The sequence below is a fragment of the Salminus brasiliensis genome, chromosome 12 (assembly GCF_030463535.1).
Source record: "Salminus brasiliensis chromosome 12, fSalBra1.hap2, whole genome shotgun sequence".
NCBI classification, from domain to species: Eukaryota; Metazoa; Chordata; class Actinopteri; order Characiformes; family Bryconidae; genus Salminus; species Salminus brasiliensis.
The window spans coordinates 5,322,465-5,335,262 of NC_132889.1; the positions used below are offsets into that span (position 1 = coordinate 5,322,465).

Below are 12,798 nucleotides of genomic sequence, written 5' to 3' on the forward strand. Positions count from 1 at the left end.
ATGTACATCACTCTGGATAAATGTAAATGTGAATGAATGGGCAAATATACAGTATGTAGATATGCTCCCCAGGCAAGGAAATAGTCACCTTGTGACCGTGTTTAAGGTGGTAGTAACTTTAGGCTATAACTATAAATACATGTGGGGTGAGTGACGGGACTCATAGTTTGAGAAGAGTTGATGCAGTGCATGTGAATTGAAAATGGGTAAATGAGGTCAGGATGTTGGATGGTCGTCTTACGAGAATTTCCTGTAGACTGGGATTTCTGCCACTGCTGGTAGACCCGTATGACCGTCCTCTTCCAGCTGCTTCCTTCACACTACGGCCTTTGGCACGCCCAGATGCAATCACTCCTTTTGGCCAATCATTTTTGTGTCATTTTTTGACCGCTGGAAGAGGACGGTCATACAGGTCTACCAGCAGTGGCAGAAATCCCAGTCTACAGGACATTCTCGTAAGACGACCATCCAACATCCTGACCTCACTAACTGAATGCAATCAAATTCTCACAGCCATGCTCCAAAATCTGGTTGAAAGCCTTCTTTCCTGGACAGTAGAGGCAGTTACTCCAACAAAAGCAGGATCAACTCTTTTTAATACCCTTAATTTCAGAAGATACAATGAATGAGCAGGTGTCCCAATACTTCTGTACATAAAGTATATGGAACAATTATCAGCAATAACATTAAAAATATTGCCAAATATTGTCTGGGTCAAAACAGCGCTGACCTGCCATGAACTCAACAAGGCCTCTGAAGGTCTATAAGCTGAGGTGGAGCCTCCACGAACCACATCACTGACAGCCCATGACCCTGTCACTGGTGCACCGGTAGTTCTTCCTTGGGTAGGTACTGACCACTGCATACCGGGAACACCCCACAAGACCTGCCTGATGTTTTGGTTAGTAGATGTTCTGACCAGGTCGTCTAACCATCACAATTACATTCTTTTGGGTTAAAGCGGCTCAGATCCTTATGCTTGCCCATGTTCCGGCTTCCAAGAACTGGCTGATTACTTGCTGGATGATCTGTAGATCCCACTCCTTTGACAGGTGCCATTATAACCAGCCCTGGATCAACTGCAAATCTGTAAACTGCCAGGTTTAAGAAGGTGAATCTGTGCAGGACATCGGCCCCAAGGACCACGGCCTGAGCTGAGATTAGAACCCTGTTCTAATTTTAGGCCTACATATTCATCCGTGCTTAGCATGGCCTGGAAAGTGAATGGCACGCTAACAGTGTACACATACTCCATTAAAGTCTTCGGAATTCATTTTTCCATGATGTTTATCTGAGCCGAGCACTGGCACTCCTCCATCATTTTTCTCTATTTTCTCCACTCTCTTCCCTACGTGTGTGGCGCGTGTCCTCAGGGGTTATCCTGCAATGCGCCGCAAGACTCTCAGCTATGTCGATATGCGTATTCTCGCACGGCAGTAACGAGCCGACTAGGGAATATTCATCTGCGCTCCGCTTCCATTTGCTCTGCCCCTGCGATAGAATTTCCTGCACGCGATTAAATATGCAGATCCAATCACCAATCCCCCCCCCCCCTTTTTTTCAAACCAGTGAAACGACACACTCACATAAGAAAAGGAGACAGGAGCTATAACTCCGTAAAAAAAGACGGAAAGCATGAAATCAAAGGGGCGCTTTGAAGGCGAGCACATTTCTGCTTCCACTGTAGCCAGGGCATGGCAGAGCGCTTAATGTATGCTGCGACTTTTGACTGGCTGCACCTCTTATGATTGCTGCCTGCAGCTATTTTCTAAAACACAATGGTCGAAGAGCTTTAATTATTTTTGGCCTTGAACAGCTAATATACTTTTAATTGCTTGCCATTTCCCAAGGACCGATTTATCTCCCCGACGTCTTTCCAGTAAAGTGTTCATAATTTCACCGAGGTTAAGTGAACAGACTTCCCTCCTAAAATCCCATTTCAAACACGAGCGGTAATGAGAAGTATTGTATGTTCCCTGAGCCCGGGTCTGCTTTTAACAGGGGACGCCAAAACACAAATGGCTGGTAATGTAGCACGAATCCTCTGTGTCAGATGCTCGCTGGCCATACTGACAACAACATGGCTTGTTAAGAAAACAAAGAGCTGGAACTACAGAATTGCGGAGTGCGGAGTACAGAATGACGCAATAATAAATAGTCCATCCTTGACTTTCTGTCGGGTTGTATCCAACTCAGACAAATCAGATTCGTACGTTCAATAGGAAGATTGGACTTGTTCAATCATAGTTTCTGTTTCCCATATGGTTGTTGTATTGGCTGCTGTCCAATACAAAACATCTCCATTTTTGTTTGTAGTGATAGTAGTTGTAGAAGCAGTAGTGGTAATAGTGGTGGTGGTGAAAGTGGTGTTAATAGTAGTGGTAGGAGCAGAATCAGTACTAATAATAGTAGTAGCAGCAGCAGTAGTAGTAGTAATATTAGTATTAGCAGAAGTGGAATCAGTAGTAGCAGTAGGGGTAGTAATAGTAGCAGCATAAGCAGTAGCAGTAGTAGATGTAATAGTAGCAGTAGTAGCAGTAGTGGTAGTGGTGGTAGTAGCAGTAGTGGTTATAGTAATAGTAGTGGTGATAGTAGTAGCAGTAGTAGTAGTATGAGTGGTAGCAGTAGTGGTTATAGTAATAGTAGTGGTGATAGTAGTAGCAGTAGTAGTAGTATGAGTGGTAGCAGTAGTGGTTATAGTAATAGTAGTGGTGATAGTAGTAGCAGTAGTATGAGTGGTAGCAGTAGTGGTTATAGTAATAGTAGTGGTGATAGTAGTAGCAGTAGTAGTAGTATGAGTGGTAGCAGTAGTGGTGATAGTAATAGTAGTGGTGATAGTAGTAGCAGTAGTAGTAGTATGAGTGATAGCAGTAGTGTTTATAGTAATAGTAGTGGTGATAGTAGTAGTAGTAGCAGTAGTATGAGTGGTAGCAGTAGTGGTGATAGTAATAGTAGTGGTGATAGTAGTAGTAGTAGCAGTAGTAAGAGTAGTAGCAGTAGTGTTTATAGTAATAGTAGTGGTGATAGTAGTAGTAGCAGTAGTATGAGTGGTAGCAGTAGTGGTTATAGTAATTGTAGTGGTGATAGTAGTAGCAGTAGTATGAGTGGTAGCAGTAGTGGTGATAGTAATAGTAGTGGTGATAGTAGTAGTAGTATGAGTGGTAGCAGTAGTGGTGATAGTAATAGTAGTGGTGATAGTAGTAGTAGTATGAGTGGTAGCAGTAGTGGTTATAGTAATAGTGGTGATAGTAGTAGTAGTAGCAGTAGTATGAGTGGTAGCAGTAGTGTTTATAGTAATAGTAGTGGTAATAGAAGTAGTAGTAGCAGTAGTATGAGTGGTAGCAGTAGTGGTTATAGTAATAGTAGTGGTGATAGTAGTAGCAGTAGTAGTAGTATGAGTGGTAGCAGTAGTGGTTATAGTAATAGTAGTGGTGATAGTAGTAGTAGTATGAGTGGTAGCAGTCGTGGTTATAGTAATAGTAGTGGTGATAGTAGTAGTAGTAGCAGTAGTATGAGTGGTAGCAGTAGTGGTTATAGTAATAGTAGTGGTGATAGTAGTAGTAGTAGCAGTAGTATGAGTGGTAGCAGTAGTGGTGATAGTAATAGTAGTGGTGATAGTAGTAGTAGTATGAGTGGTAGCAGTCGTGGTTATAGTAATAGTAGTGGTGATAGTAGTAGTAGTAGCAGTAGTATGAGTGGTAGCTGTAGTGGTTATAGTAATAGTAGTGGTAATAGAAGTAGTAGTAGCAGTATGAGTGGTAGCAGTAGTGGTTATAGTAATAGTAGTGGTGATAGTAGTAGCAGTAGTAGTAGTATGAGTGGTAGCAGTAGTGGTTATAGTAATAGTAGTGGTGATAGTAGTAGCAGTAGTAGTAGTATGAGTGGTAGCAGTAGTGGTTATAGTAATAGTAGTGGTGATAGTAGTAGCAGTAGTATGAGTGGTAGCAGTAGTGGTTATAGTAATAGTAGTGGTGATAGTAGTAGCAGTAGTATGAGTGGTAGCTGTAGTGGTTATAGTAATAGTAGTGGTGATAGTAGTAGCAGTAGTATGAGTGGTAGCAGTAGTGGTTATAGTAATAGTAGTGGTGATAGTAGTAGTAGTAGCAGTAGTATGAGTGGTAGCAGTAGTGGTTATAGTAATAGTAGTGGTGATAGTAGTAGTAGTAGCAGTAGTATGAGTGGTAGCAGTAGTGGTTATAGTAATAGAAGTGGTGATAGTAGTAGTAGCAGTAGTAAGAGTGGTAGCAGTAGTGGTTATAGTATTAGAAGTGGTGATAGTAGTAGTAGCAGTAGTAAGAGTGGTAGCAGTAGTGTTTATAGTAATAGTAGTGGTGATAGTAGTAGTAGTAGTAGCAGTAGTGGTTATAGTAATAGTAGTGGTGATAGTAGTAGTAGCAGTAGTAAGAGTGGTAGCAGTAGTGTTTATAGTAATAGTAGTGGTGATAGTAGTAGTAGCAGTAGTATGAGTGGTAGGAGTAGTGGTGGTAGTAGTAGTAGTACAGTAAAAGTGACGCTGTGTATGATGAACCACTGCAGACTACTTTAATTACTGACGGTATGGCGGTATGTAAAAAGTGGATACCACCCAACCCTACTGGCAATACACTTTATTCATCACATTGTAGTCCTTTTCCTAATTGATCAAATTTGCCATATAATTACAGACTTAAATGGCACCAAGTCCTGAAAATTCATCAGTCTTCCGCTATAATTAAACAATTGACACGGGAAGAGTGATGTCACATCCACCCTGTGTCCAGTCTATACCTAATCAATGCAGGAATAACCAGTAAAAAAGGCTTTCCATTTAAAAAGCTACAGTAAGAGCCAAAATGACCAGACTGAAATCTGTTCAGCGTGAATAAAGACGTTGCTCCTCATAATTTCCCCATGTTGTTACCCAAGTGAATCGCTTGTGGCCGCCTGCTAGCACTTAAATCAGCCGCTGAAGAAAAGAATCAATTCTCCAAGAAAGAACTGAACTGAAAACGTGAAGTAATGCACGTTTCCAACACCGTCAGCTCCGCAGCAGCGCGCTCCCAGAATTGATTCCTTAGCGTTTGTTGGGCTATTCTATAAATCGCTCTTTGGAGGCGTTGGCGATAATGAATGTGTCAAAAGTGTACATAGTGTCCTTCAAGTAACACAATAGCAAATTGAATCTGCGGCAGAACCTGAAAAATAGTGGCAATAACTGTTACGTCCCCATAGATTCAGAGGCGCTCGGCAGCGGGATCTATCCGCGCCGTCTCGTTTTCGTTTTTGTACTTTCTTCCCAGAACAGAGCGTCGCCTTAAAAATATCGCACCGGAAAGCCATTTACACGTCCCATTCTCAGGGGGGAGAGCCGCGGGGATCGAAATTGGCGGCACCCATCAGTTTCGGAAAGGCCCATCTCAATGTAGCACAATGACTGCACTGCGGCGATCCCCTATCAGTGCCTTTATCTCTCTGCGGAGCTGCAGGAGACTTCCTGTTCCTCCGTCTGAAGTGCTATCGACTTAAAGAGCAGAGCGGGAGTTTGTTGTCTAGATTGGAGTGTGATTACACTGGGGAGCCACTCCATTGCACACTAACACGCACACTAACACGCACACACAAAAAACCCAACATCTTAATTTATTGCCATCTCATCATGTCGGAAAAACGGCAGCGTTTCCGCGTTTTCCCATAAAAAGACGGTGGAGGTTTCCGAATGATTAGCGGCGAAATGCCGCAGCCTGTGTACTTCCATTGTTTGCGCAGATTGCTCTAATCCAAAACGGTGAAGTTGCTTCCGTTGCCGTACTTGGTACCGTGCCAAAGCACATTTCCCGAGTTTACGCTCCAGATCAAGCCGAGGAGCGGCGGCCGACTTTTCCAAACAGCCGGCATATTCAGAGATTAAAATATCTCAATTATGGAAAGAATTACCGAACAAATGCGTATTCTAATTAAGCATGTTTATCTCCCGACAAGCAAATGTTATTCCGCCCCTCCCTCCCCAAATCCCCCTCCCACTCCGTCTCCCTGGTACTCTCTAGCTCAGAGACATCTTCTCAAAGCTCTCTTATCTGCACAGATACACACGGCTCAGGCCGGCTCAGGCCGGCACAACCGCACAACAGCGGCGCCCGGCCTCCGGTACACTGCCGGAATATTCAAAAACAGCACTCCCGCAGCTCGCGAGGCAGAGGTTAGCGACGCTCACGTCCACTGGCTGCAAGCTCTGGCACAATTCCAGGCCCAGCACTGGCTTTGGGACGAGAATTCGGCGAACGGGCATAATTAAAACTGACAATTACATTAATGAGGGACAGCAATCAACCAGGCTCGAAGCTGCTCCATAACGTGGCGATGGTGATAACGGCTCGTTCTCTGGCGGCCCATGACCCCGTACTGACGTCACCAGGTCGACCAGATCATGACACCGCGACTCCAACAGCACTCCTGCTCGCCAACCCAAAATCCACACTTTGCAAAGAGTTTAAAGCTGGATAACCATTCCTCTCGAGCCAGCTGTCCTGCCAGTAGGACCAAAAAGACTACTACTAGACTACAGATCGTCGGTTTTAGCAAATGGACCATTTCCTTCCTATGTACAGCCGTATCTTCTAGTATATTCACTAGGGGTTGTTTATGGGCGTGTTCTAGGGCATAAGAGTATTTAATAGGATGTATTTTTCTAGTATATCAGTTTTATGGAGGTCGTTTATGGACTACATCACTCTATTCCGGTGAATATACGTGTTTATTGTGGTTGTTTATGGAATTACTTTCTTTTAATATAGTACACAGGAATCTTTACTGAAATAACATATGGATTAATATTATTCCATTATTATTATTATTATTATTCCAGTGTGGAAGTTTATTGAGGATGTTTATGGACTACTACTTCCAAGTGTATGCGAGAACTTTGTTTATAGATTAATAGCAGCTCATTAAATAAGACTTCCTATTATAGTGTTTATTTGGTTAGTTTATGAACTAATGCCCATTATCCCAGTTTAGCATTTTTACTGGAGTTATACATGGGCTAAAACCTCTTGTTCTGGTTTATAGCAGTGTTAATTAGGATGGATCCTTATAACCCTTATATATCCTATTAAATATGTATTTTTTTTAAGTTGACCCATTTCTACTCCTACTCGTGTATATAAGTATTTATTATGGTTACGGGAAAGTTCCTCCTATTCCAGATATAGTCGAACATCAGTGTTTCCTGTAGTTGTTTATAGAATAATGTATTTTAGTCTAGAGCCGGGGGGGGGAGGGGGCATATAAGAGTATTTATTGAGGTTGTTTATGTACTAATCTGCCTTGTAAAGCAGTGTTTATTAGATGTTTATGGATTAATTCTACATATATATGGATTAATATATATAGTTTTAAGGATGATGTATGGCTAACATGTCTATCTGGGGCCTTAACAATATTAAGAGATGGAAGGAATTTTACTAAACCAATTAAGCTGAATAAACCTTTTCAACTTAATTTGTAAGATGTGATTAATTGAAATGCTGTTTTCCTGTGAGGAAACCCAATACTGTAATAGCTGGTATTCCCCCTCAGTTAGACGTTTCCTAGAATGATTTCCCAGACTCAACTGGGAGAAGGTTTTCCCACTCCTCCAAGCAGAACTTTTTCAGCTGTGTGACGTTTCAGCTGCAGTTTTTAGACAGATGCTCTCACATTTTCCTCACGCGTCCTCTGATTCAATAAAGAATTCCTAGTGGATTCTATGTTAGAGAGCTCTCCAGGTCCTACTGCAGAAAAGCTTCCCCTACCTCCATGCTTCACAGCTGATATGGGTTCTTTTGCTCAAATGCTGCTCTGTCTGCTGTTACTGCATCCAAATAATTCAACTTTGGATTCATCTGTCCAAGCACATGTTCCAGATGTCCTGGTCTTGGTCTAACGTTTGTAGTCTCTTTTTGATGGCAGATACTGTTCTTTGACTTCAGCTGTGGCACGGCGGCAAGGTGCTAGGATGGACTGATCTGGCCATGTTGGCAGTTGTCGCACTTGTAACTTGGACAGTGGACAACGTGGACAGTAGAACGGCTGATTTCGAAGTGTTCTGAGACCTTTTTAAATCCCTTCCCAGGCTTCTCATCTGCATCTACAACCTTCTTTCTGAAGGCCTTAGAGTGCTCTTTGGATTTCACCATGGTAATAACGCTCACTTTACCAATCAAGAGAAAGCCAAACTAAATATCTAAAGTTTAAATGAGACAAACTCCTCAGAAATCCTTTTTAATGATGTTCTAATCTTCTGCGGCTGATGTTCTGCGGCTGATTCTAATTGTAGACAACTGAAGTAGTAATAAATATGGGGGTGTTCTAACTTTTTCCTCACATTTTTTTTTTTTATTATTTTGATTGATTAACTGATTTTAACGACATTTCTTCAGCTGAATGTGTTTAGTTATATTACCTCCATCTCTTAGAATTGTTAAAATGAAGATTAATATGTAGGATGGATGGATGGCGACATAACATCCATCCAGCCATCCATTCATCCAAATTCTTATCCATTTCCTCCTGGTCAGGGCTGTAGTGGGTCCAGATGCCAACTCTGAATCATTGGGTGCAATGCAGAAAGACCCCCTGGACAGGGTGCCAGTCACCTATTTACTCACATGTTCATACTAGATGATATTTGATATATGATATAGATATTTATGGTCTAACATCCATCCACTTTCCCCTGGTTGTGGTCGTAGTAAGTCCAGAGTCTACTTGGAATCACTGGGCACATTGTGAGAATATCCATGGGACAGGGTGACAGTCCATCACAGGCTACCAATCGCCCTATTAGGGGCAATTTGTGGCATAACATCTATCCATCCATCCATCCATCCATCCACCCATTCTTCCATCTGCCTATTTGTTTCTTTCTGGTTGGGATCACAGTGGGTCTAGAGTCTGCTCGAAATCACTGGGAACACTGCAAGAATACCTCCTTTATATATATATCTAGCTACATATATATATATATATATATATATATATATATATATATATATATATATATAGAGAGAGAGAGAGAGAGACAAAGGTTTTCTGTATTTTGAACTGTTCTTTCTGCCCACTCTGAAGCACCCAGCAAATAAAATACATTGCACTTAATCCGTCAACCCTGTTAAAACCCTAAAACCACAAATAAGACAATGGCTTGAACACAATCTGACCACTGTTCCCCGTTAACTGCCTGCCTGTGTCTCATCATTATGTCTGAAGGTGCCACATATGGTACGGCAAGAATGACCTGAAACGTGCCATTGCCTGCACAAAGTCTTGGAGGGCCATACTTTTTATGGTGTGTGTGTGTGTGTTTGTCTGATGTCACAAAAGAAGGCAACTCATACCTGGCAATTGCCTCTCAAGTGAACCATGCACCTTGGGAAAATGGCCATTTATCAGAAACAAATGAGATGTCATAGGTCAGGACAGCACCCAGGTCCTGCATCCTCCACAGGCTTGCTATTTGTCACACCAAATGAGCAAAACAGCGGGCAGAACAAAGAACGCTGCGAGGACAGCCTCTCCAATTAGTCAACTGATGAGCTGCTACCGCTGTAGCCATCAGCAAGGCACGGCCACTGCGAGCTGGAGAGCTTTCTGCAGAACGTCACATCACGACCGTGATGAGCAGAGATTGTGCTTTAATTGAAAAAAGAAGAAAAAAAGAGCTTAAAAGGGAGCCCGTTTTGTATGCATCGCACCTGCAGGTTACGTCTGATCTGCGATGATACGCGAGGCACTACTGGTCTGCTGTAATTCTGTCGGTGGTGGCACAGCATCCATCCATGCATCTTATTATACGCTGCTTCCTGGTAAGGGTGGCAGTGGGTGTGGAATCATTGGGCGCACACACACACACCCATGCACTCACACTCATACCTATGGGCACTTTGCAGCAAAACATCCATCCATCCATTTATCTTCTTATCCGCTTATTCCTATTCAGAATCACGGTGGGATCATTGCACGCAATGTTGGAATCGCCCCATGGACAGGGCACCAGTTCATCATAGGCTACCAATCGCACCATTCACTGAAACACTCATACTTAGGGGCAATTTGTGGTGTAACATCCATGCATCCATCCATCTTCTTATGTACTTCTTCCTGGTTAGGGTCTCGGTGGGTCAGGAGCCTGCACAGAGTCATCGGATGCATCGCTAATATATCCCCTGGACAAGGCACCAGTCTATCCCAGGCTACTTATCACACTCATACTTGGGGGCAATTTGTGGCATAACATCCATCCATCCATCCTTCCATCCATCCATCTTCCTATTAGTTTCTTTCTGGGTCCAGAGTCTACTCGGAATCACTGGGCACATTGCAAGAATACCTCCTGGACAGGGTGATGGCCAATCGCAGGGTACCACACAAAAACCCAGAATTGATTTACACACTGACACTAAGGAGCAAATTACGTCCATCAACATCCATCCAGCCATCCAAATTCTTATCCATTTCCTCCTGGTCAGGGCCGTAGTGGGTCCGGATGCCAACTCTGAATCATTGGGTGCAATGCAGAAAGACCCCCTGGACAGGGTGCCAGTCACCCATTCACTCACACATTCATACCTAGGAGATATTTATGGTCTGACATCCATCCGTCCACTCCCCCCTGGTTGTGGTTGTAGTGGGTCCAGAGTCTACTCGGAATCACTGGGCACATTGTGAGAATACCCACGGGACAGGGCGACAGTCCATCACAGGCTACCAATCGCCCTATTAGGGGCAATTTGTGGCTTAACATCTATCCATCCATCCATCCACCCATTCTTCCATCTTCCTATTTGTTTCTTCCTGGTTGGGATCACAGTGGGTCCAGAGTCTGCTCGCAAGAATACCTCCTGGACAGAGCGTCAGTCAATTGCAGGGTACCACACACACCCATTGGGTTACACACTTCCACTAAAGGGCAATTTGCAGCATGCCATCCATCCATCCAGCCATCCATTTTCTGTGGTCAGTGCCACAGTGGGTCGGGTTGCCTTCTCGGAATCACTGGGCGCAACACAGGGATACCCACTGGACAGTGCGCCAGTCCATCACAGGCTACCAATCGCACTATGAGAAGCCATTTGTGACATAACATCCATCCATCTTCTGATCTGCTTCTTCTTGGTTAGGGTCGTAGTGGGTCAGGGGCCTACACGGAATCATCAGATGTATTGCAAGAATACCCCCTGGACAAGCAGTCAGGGTACCACACACACACTCATTGATTTACACACTCGTACACCACTTGGGGCCATCCATTTATTCATCCGGATGCCTACTCGGAATCATTGGGTGCAATGCAGAAATACCCCCTGGACAGGGTGCCGGTCCATCACAAGCTACCACAAGGATGGATCCATACATCTATCCATCCTTATCCGCTTCTTCCTGGTTACGTTCGCAGTTGGCCAGGAGCCTACAGAGAATTTTTTGGGCACATTGCAAGAATACACCCTGGACAGGGCACCAGTCAACCGCAGGGCACCACACACACACAATCACATACACTTTGGCACAGAACATTCCTACCTTCCTTGTCTGGGGGTGGATTGGGATGGTCAATGAATGACTAGTGAGAGCATCCCTGCTAACACCTAACCAACACATCAGGCACCACCTGAGCGCTTTCGCTCAGGCTACGGGGCAGTGGTGGCTCAGCGGTTAGAGCGCCGGGATATTGATAACAGGGTTGTGGGTTCGATTCCCAGGCTCAGCAAGCTGCCACTGTTGGGCCCTTGAGCAAGGCCCTTTACCCTCTCTGCTCCCTGGGCGCTGTAGTTGGCTGCCCACTGCTCTGGGTGTGTGTGTGTACTCACTGCCCCTAGTTCACTAGTGTGTGTGTGTTCACTACCACAGATGGGTAAGGGAGGACACATTTCGTGTGCACCTTTACCTTAGAACATTGACACCTAGAGGTGATCTGTGGCGCAACAAGCTAAAGCTAAAGCTTGTGGTAATTAAATTACCACCGCAAAACAATGAGATCAGAAAGTTCTCTGGAGCGGCTCATCGTCAGCGCCCAGACTGTTTGTTAATGTAATTTACAACATTAAACTGTGGAACGATGGAAATGAGGAAAGTCACCTTGAAATTTTGGGAGAACGCTGATGCGCCATAAGAGCGGCTGATTTGGCTTATAATTATCCGTAAAAAAAAAACACAAAAAAACGGCACAGCAAATTGGCAGCGCTGTTTTGAAAGTCCTTGGAAGGGAAACAAATGAAATGCTGGGAACGTATGAGGCAGGAAGATGATAACCAGCCAAGCCATTGATGTGAGCTTCAGGAAGGCCTTTTATTCTCTGGAAATCTTGATTTTTTTCTCCTCGGGTTTTTCGAGCAGTCTAAAATACCCACGTTGAAACTGTCCTGTCTTCTCATTATCATTACAAGGCCTGTGGCAAATTTCCAGACGTCTCAACTTGGCCTAACTTGGTGTGGAATAAATGCGCTTAGCTTAATGGTCAGGGCTTTGATGCACAAAGGAAAAGAAGACGTCACCTCAGCCAAAGTTGGATCGTTAAGCTGTAACCCCCCTCACCCCCCACCCCCCACCCCTCCACAAACGAGATTAAAATGCAGGACAACAACAGGCCGGCCCTGGACCCTGGACGTACCGTTAATTGTCGTTCTACTGACCAGACCGCGGTGCTATCTGTGGCCAGGCAGACGTCTCCATACACGGAGGACTGTTAACAATGTGTGGAGCTGTTCTTGGCACTGCGCAGCCGTGACACTTTGCCCACGCGCTTTCTCTTTCGCTCTCCCTTGCACACACACACACACACACACT

The 12,798-nt window shown here is 44.1% G+C and overlaps 1 protein-coding gene and 1 non-coding gene across 7 annotated transcripts in view; one reads left to right on the forward strand and one right to left on the reverse strand.

Moving 5' to 3' along the window:
- The window catches only part of rbfox1 (RNA binding fox-1 homolog 1), a 401,841-nt gene that overhangs the window by 343,923 nt on the left and 45,120 nt on the right, over positions 1 to 12,798 (reverse strand). The window contains exon 1 of one of the 6 annotated variants that reach the window (XM_072692948.1): positions 12,623 to 12,646. The exons of the other annotated variants lie outside the window; for them this stretch is intronic. The gene's annotated coding sequence lies outside the window, so the exon portion shown is untranslated. Of the gene's footprint in view, positions 1 to 12,622; positions 12,647 to 12,798 lie in introns of those variants that run through there. 6 annotated transcript variants of the gene reach the window in all.
- Positions 11,534 to 11,663, forward strand: LOC140574613 (U4atac minor spliceosomal RNA). Its single transcript, XR_011980759.1, has one exon. It is a non-coding gene; the product is annotated as a U4atac minor spliceosomal RNA (small nuclear RNA).